Here is a 10040-nt window from a genome sequence, read left to right as displayed (position 1 = left end):
ACCTTTCTCTTCTCTTTCACATCTGGAGCTGATATTCCTTTCCTAGAAAGAATCATGGAATCATTAAGGTTGGAAAAGATCTTTAAGGTCATCAGCTAAACACCACTGTGTTCAGCACTAAACCATCTCCTCGAGTGCCACATCCTCACATTGTTCCAAGCTTCCATCGTAAGCAATGTGTGATATCCAGGCCTGAAATGCAGTGTACATGCAGTTGTCATTTTCCCACAAATGTACAGTTTTTTTTTTTGCAAGTGATTCATTTTAAACATTACAGTAATTTGCAAAGCACGTTCATATCTCATCACGTTGGTCTTGCATCTTTAGCCTCACTGGGATAGAATATTTAAAATGAAAATAATGTACTGAATGTTGAGGTTAAGTCATATGACAGTTTGAGTTGGGAGGGTCCTGAAAGCTCATCTTGTTTCCACCCTCTGCCACGGGCAGGGTCACCTTCCACTAGACCAGGTTGTTCCAAGACCCATCCAGCCTGGCTTTGGACATTTCCAGGGATGGGGCAGCCACAGCTTCTCCAGGCAACAAATCATTGCAATGTTACCCTTTATAATCTAAAACTGCTCGGGCAGAATCCCTCCAGAAGTATAAAACAAGCCAGATTTTCAATCAGATTTACAGTGCTGGTCACTCGCAGGCAGCCAGAATCCACTCCTGTATACACAGATTGTGGACAAATGGGAAATTGTTACCTTTGGAGCTGTCCCTTCATCACTGGCATTTACTGCAGAAGATAAAAAGAACCAGTTACAGCTGACAACAGACTGGATTGAAGCTGTGCAGGTACAGGAATCTGCTCTGCTTCGCTGAGGCTGTGACACACTTCATTAAAATAACAAGGGTCCATTTTTGTGAAGGTGATAAAAATCTATTTTCTCAAAACAACAAAGATCAACTTTCACAATCTGTTTGCTAAATAGGTGGAATGTCAAATCACTTCTCCTGACAACGAGCATTCTGGGGGGAGCACAGCACAACTTAATGGGAAATTTTAAATAAGAGCACACAGGCCATTATTAAGTGTCACCATTTCTTGGTGCTGACATGGGACTAATCACAGTCTCTTTAGAGTTGATGTTAAGTTTGTCATTTTTACAAGGATTGAGTAATGTTAAATATCACTGTGGGCAGGTATAATTGTTATTTGAAAGAAAATTGATACCAGATATGAAGGATCATGTCTACAGTTGGTGTCACAAGCTGGTACTGCCTCTTTCAGGACGGCAGAACGATCCCAAATGAAATCACAGAATCCCCATGGGTTGGAAGTGACCATAAAGATCATTTTGTTTCAACGCCCTGCATGGGCAGGGACACCTTCCAGTAGATCAGGTCGCTCCAATCATTCTAGGAGCCTTCTTGCTCTATCCAAACAAATTCTCACATGCTGCTAAAAAATCCTCCAAACTCAATATAAAAGCTGTGCAACCAAATATAGTGTTTACATCTGCCTCAAGAAGCACAAGCACAAATGAATCTCAGGCTTTGGCATACACGAATCCCCTGGCCAAAGTTAAGGGCTCTTCTTGAGTTCAGAACATCCATTAAATGGATCATCACCATCTTCATGATTTCCTATCCTTTATAATTCACATCCTTCTCCACAAGTAGATTGTTATCAAAATCCCTCTAAGTACTGGGGAGATAAAACAGAAGGAATGAGAATCAGAGCAGAAACTGGGAGAAACTTCCAAAGAGCATTTCAACACCTGCATTTTGGGAGGCTTGTCCTGGAACATGACACTGGATCAGGTGCAGACCTGGGAAGCAAAGGGGCAGAGGGTGCAGCTCTTTCCATCCTGGCAGATGGGCTGCCTTTAATTATTCTTCAGCAGCATATGTTGAATACAATGTTTGTTTGTTTGGGTTTTTTTGGTAAAGAAATGGACTGTTGTCTTTGCCTTCCTATGAATGTTCCCATACTGAAAATTCATGTGAGAGAAACCATGGATGGGGAGGTCCCCACAAAACAGGGATCTTTCTGTAGTACTCCACAGCAATTATTTTGCACCAGAAAGACCAAAGTTGGCAAAATGAACATATGCTCAAATTCCTGGGCAATATTAAAAAGCACTGGCTGCATTTCCTAGTTATGGGAGCATAGGAGTGGGTTGCTTGGTAACAGCTCCTGCCACGATCTGCTCGGAAATCAGCCTTAAAAGCAGCTCCCATGCCACTGCAGCGTTGCTACAGCAACATGCGCAAGTGATGGATCCCAAGTTAGAGACACACCTTAAGCAAAAAGATGTTTCCTGTCATTTTAAACACTTCCCAACCCATAAATACGTGGTGTCTGCCATTCTGAGCAGCTCCCAGCGAGGCTGGCTCCCGGGGGCTTTGTCAGCATTCCCATCGGTTGGGAATTTGTACGTGGAGGAAAGCAATTGGCAAGGGGGAAAAAAGCCAAACCATGAAGTGTGCAGCCCTGGATTGCAGTCCTCCATCAAACCCTCAGTGCTCGCACAGCAGCCGTGTCACTGCAGCCACACAGGGCGTTCAGGGACAGAGCAGAGGTTTCTCCCTGCAGGTGTGAGCTGCACCGAGGCTGCAGCAGGGACCGTGTGCCAGAGGGGCTGTGGCTCAGAAAACCCTTCAGGGGCTCAGCAGAGAAGCACCTCACCTCACAGGTGCAGGTCCACCTGTGCCTCACACAGGTGGGATCTTTGGCCCACAGGAGACATCTGCAGCAGACAGGGTGTCTGCTGCCTCTCAGCCCATGGGTCGAGTCCTCACGGGCTAGAGGTGAAGCCTGAAACAACTGACCAAGCAGGGAGGACCTATTTTGCAGGGGAGCAAATCACACCTCTGGGATGATTGACCATGAATTTGTTCTTCAGGACCCCTGAGTGACACAGGATAAACAGGTCAGATGGAGATACCTGTGTACAAGACACCCACTTTGAGCTGAGAACCTGTCCTGCTGCTCTCTCAGCGCCCCTCTGTGCACAGCTGTAACAAACTTATATAGAATCATGGAATGGTTTGAGTTAGAAGGACCTTAGAGCCCATCTCATTCCACCTTCCATGAGACCAGGCTGCTCCAAGCCCCGTCCAACCTGGCCTGGGACACTTCCAGGGATGGGGCAGCCACAGCTGCTCTGGGCAACCTGTGCCAGGGCCTCACCACCCTCACAATATCCCATCTAACCCTGCCCTCTGGCAGTGGAAAGCCATTCCCTCTTGTCCTGTCACTCCAGGCCCTTGTCCAAAGTCCCTCTTCTGCTCTCCCAGAGACCCTGGTAGCCCCTGGAGGGGCCTCTAAGGTCTCTCAAAGCCTTCTCTGCTCCAGGATGAATACTTCCAGCTCTCTCGGTCTCTCTCCATAACAGAGGTGTACCAGCCCTCTGATCATAAAAACTAACTAAAGAGCTTCCATATCCTACAAAAACAGTCTGATGGGGGAAACTCTTACTACAGCCATGTAGAAGAGTGAGTTTACTGACTCCCAGAAGTCTTTGCCCTGAAGTGAAAGAGTTCAGTCACTTTGCAGCATGTCAGCCTTAACCCAAAGTGCACGTCCTTGGCTCCAGCAGCTGCTGTCCACGACCTCTCCTCCACGCAGACATCCTGCCACTAAACCAGACACTTACTTCGACAGGGAGCTTCACTTTTCAAAGTCAGTCAGTGCCAGTGTGTCACCACGTCAGCTCCGTGTTCATCTCATGGCTGGTGCCAGATCCTCAGGCAAGTACCAAGTGCAAATGATGAGCTCAGACACAGAGCTCCTCTGTCTGTGCTGCGACACGCCAGTGACTGGCAGCCGACTATGAAGGGGGTTAACAAAAGCTGAATTATTTTTCTCTGTAAACCTCTAAAATGGCCCCACAAACCAAAATTATAAAATAATTACACTCTGCCTTGAGCTGAACACAAAAAGGTTATTCACTACAAAGCCCTAGCAACCATCTTAGCCTTAAAGGAAAAGAAAGCAGACTGCCAAAGCAGTAATGAAATGACACACAACTGCTAATTTCATGTCTGTTTTTCAGAGGTCTGTAATAATAACCAGTAATTCCTTACAAAGCATCCATTCTTGCTCCCTAATTCCCACCTGAGGATATTGAAAGGCTTAACCATTCCCTGGCTGTATCTTTTAGGAAGATAATGTCCACTTCATGCCTTAAGTATAGGTAGGCTTATTATTTCTTAAGGGAAAAAATCAAGTTTATAAGGCTCTATAAAGTGGTCAAGTGAGTCCAAAGGGCTAAACAGGCCCAGCAATGACACCTGGACAGGCGGATTTATTTATTCCATGGCCCAGCACGTGGGAGTTTGGTGGCCTCAGCACAGGGCAGAAGGTCACCTTGCAGATCCTTAACAGCTCTGGGCAGAAAAGAATGAGACCTGCACCAAACGAAGCTGCACAGGTTTATGCTGTAATTAGCTGAAAAATACACTATTTCATCGTCACCATTTGTGTGTCTTCCGAGAGGCTATGTGTATTTATTACCAGTAAACAGAGATCTGAAAATAACAGCAAAGGCAGGCAGGATTAGGAAGAACTCCTCTAATTGTGCCTCAACACAAGGCTACCACATAATCACAAAGAATTCAGTTCCAGGAGCAGAAATCTTTGTGCAGCTCCTGTGATCAGCCACTTGAGAGATGGAACTGCCTCAAAACGTCGATCCTGCTGTCTGACTCGGGATTGCCATTGAGAGGTCTCGTGGTCTCACCCACCTGCTCTGATGTACACAGGAATAAACTGGGCTACAAAGATACTTGTGGTGTCAGAGGAACACCAAACTTATTCACAGAAGGTCCCTACTCAACATAAACAGATGCAGGCACACAAATGTTGTGAGATTGAACAGGAGGAATTTCAGTGAGCAGCCACCAACAGATGGCTGCCACTCCTTGAGAATTCATCCAACGCTCATTCACCTCCTCAGCATCCAGCACAGGGTCTGCTCTGGTTTGAGCTGGAGAAACCCCCAGGGTACTTGGGCAAGGTGGTGGCTGCACAGGCTCAGTCACTGTTTGAATTCCTGGGGCTCCAGGACTGAGCTCCTTGTTCTCTCTCCAAAGGACAATGTTGTCGTGTGTTTTGTTTCAATTCATGTCTGCCCCCTGTTCTCCTCCTTAATCCCCTCCTCTCCTGAGCTGCCAATCTTCCCAAGGCCTTCCCTAACCCCCTCCATTCCAAGTTGTCAGTCCTCCCCTTCCCCACCTCTTTCTCCAGAATGTTCCTTGTCAATCCTCCTTATCCCTACCCCTTCTTCCAGGGTGTTCCCTGTCTATTTTGTTATACTCGACACCCCATTCGTTACTTTGTGTTATTCCCCTCCCCTGTTCTCCCTGATAGGTTTATAAAATGTTATTCCCACCTTAGACCCAGCCTTACCCTCACTGGTTCATGTTCCCACACCACTCCTCCTAAGCTACTGTATAAAATTTCTGTTCACGCCCCTCCCCGAGCTTGGCCTTGGGGATCTTGGGGCTGCAGCTTGTCCATGGGATAAATGCACTCTGGTTTCCCCCACAACCCGCGTCGTGTCCGTCTGTCCCGGTGCCGAACCCGCCGATACTGGGATTGCGGAGCTCGCAGGGGACGCTCGCTGCCCTGGCCCGCCCCCGCCCAGCGCGCCACGCTCGGCGCTGCTATGGGACCAGCTGTGCTTTTCATCAAGGGATGCAATGATCCAACCCCCTGCCTCAGCATCCCCTCCAGCAGCATCATCAGACCACCTCCATCATCTTTCAGGTGCTCCCAACACTACCCTGCCCCTGGGTGTATGGGTTTGCTCCCCAGGGCCGATTTCCTCCTTCCGTTCCCTTGGAATTCCCAAAGGTAACGGTCGTAGATGTCAGCAAACCCAATGGGAAGAACGCTGATGTCTGACTCAGTTCAGGAGGCTGAATGATTTCTTTATTATAATTATGCTATAATACATTAATATACTATATAAACGAGGATATTAATAACTACATGCTACTTTCTCTCACTACCATATCTAACTCACAACTCGTGACCCTGATCTCCAGAGTCCAGCCACAGGTGGGTTGGATTGGCCATCAGGCCCAAACAATCCACCCACCATGGTCCAACCAAGCAATCACCCCAGGTAAACAATTCTCCAAACACATTCCACAAGAGAAAAACAAGGAGCAGAAATAGAAATTGTTTTCTCTTTCATTTCTCTCTGTGATCCTCTATGAAAAATCCTGAGAGGGAAAGAGAGAGAAATGTGCTTGCCACAAGTAAGCTAGCACGGCACCACAGCCGCTCTCTATCACTCTATGCTGGCTAAAAAAGCAATTCAATGAGCATTATATTTTATTTACATCTGAAAGAGTAAAATATTCTGTGCAGACTATGCATAAATACACAAAATTTCTTGCTCTTCACTAATGAACTATTGTGTTTAATAAAATTAATCTAATTTTACCCACGATAGATCTGGTTTAATTTTTGAAGCAGGGAAATTTATACATGTAATTTGTAGAATGAGGGAGCAAAAATTCAAAGAGATTCACTTTAAATCAATCAGGCAGTTGTTTTATTTACGTAGCACCCTTCAGAAGAATTATCTGAAGACACTTGACAATGCAAAAATAACTCCACTTGGCAAACACCCAGGAGGGTGGCTGCTGCTGCTGCCCATGACTTCAGATGCTGCTTGTGTGGCAAACAGATTCCTTAAGGCTGGCTTTTTCTACCCAAATTTGCTTTGTGTCCTAAAGTTACAACTCCAGCCACTCCACAGAGGTATTTGTTGAGAGCTCAGGCACACAGCTTGTCTGTTGGCCAGCCCTGGTCTGTGGGCTGATGGCTCACCTTCCTCCCCCATCATTTGGGATGTCAGTGTTCCCTCCTGTGCTCCAGGCAGGGCTCTGATTCATTTCTGCATTTGAGAGGGCAATGGGAGGGGACAGGAAGCCGGCTGAGCCCTTTTTGCATCCTGCATGCACTGGTGTAACACAGGGCCACGTGTCCCACAGCAGAGGAACTGCAGGATGACGCTCTCGTGCAGCTTTACAGAAAATACTCACACAGCAGACTCAAAAGCAAAGTCGAGCTCCCGGAAGCGCAGCAGAGCCTCAGGAAATGCTGCACTGACTTGTGCCAGCAAGCCCTGCGTGTTTTCATTATTTATAGAGAGCTGGGGCTGAGCACAGCAATGTGCACGAGGTACAATGCACTGTGCAAACAAGAGGCAGCTCCAAAAATGTACGGTCTGACAGCACCAAAGGAGCTCAAAAATCAACACAAAACACACTGGGGTGCAGGGCAGCATTTTGAGTGGGAAAGTGCCATGGAATAGGGTCAGTTTTAAGAACCATTTTTAGAAAAAATGGGTCTTTGTGAACTCTGGATTAGAACAAAGGGAAAAGCACAAAGCCAGTAGCAGTGAGAAAAGAGGGGGAGAGAGAAGGATCGTGAGCTGTGTAGGACTCAGGATGCCAAAGGCAATATTGATACACATCAGAAGAGAGCTCTCAACAGGACCTTGATGAGCTGGGTCGTGGAATGGAAGGGATCAGGAACCTGAACCTACTGAACAAAGCAGCACAAGATATTTTAAACAAGGGGAAGTGAGCCCTGGCACAGCTGGTGGATATTTCACTGTTAATTTTAATTTAGAGGCCCACCGGCGAATCTGGAGTTTAAAGCTGTGCTATCAAATGGCATGTCAAAATAAAAACAGTAGCACTGGCATTTAGATTGATGCATCGTCGTACAGGATTAGTTTCAAATGTTTTGTTTTTTTTTTTTTTGCTGTGTGGCTTTGTCTCCTCTGCATAGCTTTATGAAGGAACTGCTGGAATTCGGTTCAAGCTAAAATTCAGCCTCAGCTGTCATAATCTTCACTACAAGAACATCTACCAAGCATTGTAACGAGATGGAGAGAAAGAGCCTCAATGGGTGCAATGAAACAAGTACATTTATTCTGCAAAGATTGACGCTAAGGATTTTTTCCCAAGTATTTTACCACATTCTGGATAAAACCTTTTGTGCATCACAGACAGACTTGATTAATGAAGGCCCTCCCATGCAAAATAATTTAATTCAGTCCCTTCGCTAACCTGGAGGCACCCCTGCCCCAGAGTGGGATATACAATTGATGACTGGACCCCAAATCCTCTCCATGGGGAAGGATATCCCTACAGTTGTTAAGACCTTGACTACAGCCCTGTCTCTTATCTCTGCTCTGCATAAAATCCTTTGTTAAATGCTGATGTGGTTTCTGTGCTGAGCTCGCAGAGCTCCTGGCCTTGGCTGAGTGAAACACTCCAGCAATAACGGCGTTCAGAAGGTCAAAGGCTTTGGTGTACACTGTGTGTACAGCACTTGTGTTTATACACAAAGGTGTGCATTTAAAGGTGGAAAAAAGAGTAGTTAACTCTCCAGTTCCCCACTGGGGTGTACAGATTGCACTAAAGGCGCCTCAATATTTTCTACCGATCACACACTACGAAAATATGTGCTTCAGCAGGGAAAAAAAAAATCAGCAATTGTTGGCATTGGCCCAAAAGGCATCAAAGGACGGATCCTGAATGGCAGACAGTAAAGTCAGTGCAAAATCAGGTCCTGCAGCATTCCAAGAGAAGCATTGCAACAGGTTGCCCAGAACAGCTGTGGGAACCCCGCCAGGTTGGATGGGGCTTGGAGCAAACTGGGATAGTGGAAGGTGGAAGGGATGTTCTATAAGGTCCCTTCCAACCCAAACTTTTCTGTGATTCTATAATTCCATGTTCACTGAAGGGCAATAGTTCCTGTCTTAACATTGAATCCTAACAGAAACAGGAACACCCTGCTTTTCCCAAAAAACTCAAACAGCACCAGTGAACTGACCAATACCGTTTTCCCTCTCTGAATAATCCCATCTCCAAGTTCCTGATAAGTCTCTCCCAACATATTTTAACACCTAATTTGGGACAGGAAGAAATGGTTAGAGACCATTCTTTTCCCCAGGAAAGTCTGCCAATCCCTCCTTCCTTCTACAGGAGGGGTTAGCCCCAGTATTTTTGAGGAAATGATGCTCAGCAAGTTGGAACAGGAATATGCCATGCCAGGGGAAGGGAGAACTTTGTCTGTGCTCTCACCCGAGTTACCAGGTTGCCAATACACCCAACACTTTGTCAGACAGGGCACTGCCAGGGCAGCCCGAGTTCTCAGTGGGGGAAGTTTTGCTTCGGGAGAAATCCTGCAAACTAGATCCTGGGAACTAGAAATCCTGGGAACGAGAGGAGGCAGAGGTCACTCGTGGCCACAGGGCCCTGGGTGTGAACGCTGGCCCTTCTCCCTGGGAAAGAAAACTCGCCACACCAGGGTCCTGATGTCACTGTGCAGGGTTCCCTTGGGACTGTCAGGGCAGCACAGGTTTGAGGTGGGGGCAGCTCGGCTCTGGGACACATCATGTGCTGTCTGGAATTTTTGGAGGCAAAGCCCATGCAGGGCCACAGGCCCCTGAGCACAAACGCTGGCCCTTTTCCTTGTAAAATAAAACTGGCCAGCCCAGGTTCCTGATTGTTGCCCTGATTTTTAAAAGTGTTACGTTTTCCTTTATAGTTCTTTTGGAAGTCTTAGAGTTCTCATAAAACTTCTTCTGATAATGTTCACATATTTCTGCTGGAGTTTCTCCCGCGCTGTTCATGTCAATAATGATTGTTTTGCATTCTTCTTTGCAGGAGGGAATTGATGGACTGTTGGTTTGAGCAGTGTGGCTGGAGAGGTGGCAATTCCATCCTCCAATCCACGGCCACTTTTGGAATTCTATAAATACCAGATGCTCCAAGAAAAAACGCTCTCTTTTCTTGGCCTTTGCACTTGCCAGGCGTGTGCGCGCTTACCTCGTGTCCAATGGCGACACCTGATGTCGGTTCGCGGGGTGCGCCGGGGACTGTCAGGGCAGCGCAGCTTTGAGCTGGGGCAGCTCGGCTCTGCGACACATCCTCGTTTATTCGGATTTTTGGGGGTGTCCGGCCAGTCCCTGGAAACACAGATCGGCCCTTTTCCCTGGGAAAGAAAAGTGGCCAGCCCAGGTTCCTGATGTCAGTTTGTAGGGTTCCCTTGGGAC

Source organism: Vidua macroura, chromosome 27 (genome assembly GCF_024509145.1).
Source record: "Vidua macroura isolate BioBank_ID:100142 chromosome 27, ASM2450914v1, whole genome shotgun sequence".
NCBI classification, from domain to species: domain Eukaryota; kingdom Metazoa; phylum Chordata; class Aves; order Passeriformes; family Viduidae; genus Vidua; species Vidua macroura.
The sequence above is the reverse complement of the archived record's forward strand: the minus strand, read 5'-3'. Positions refer to the sequence as shown.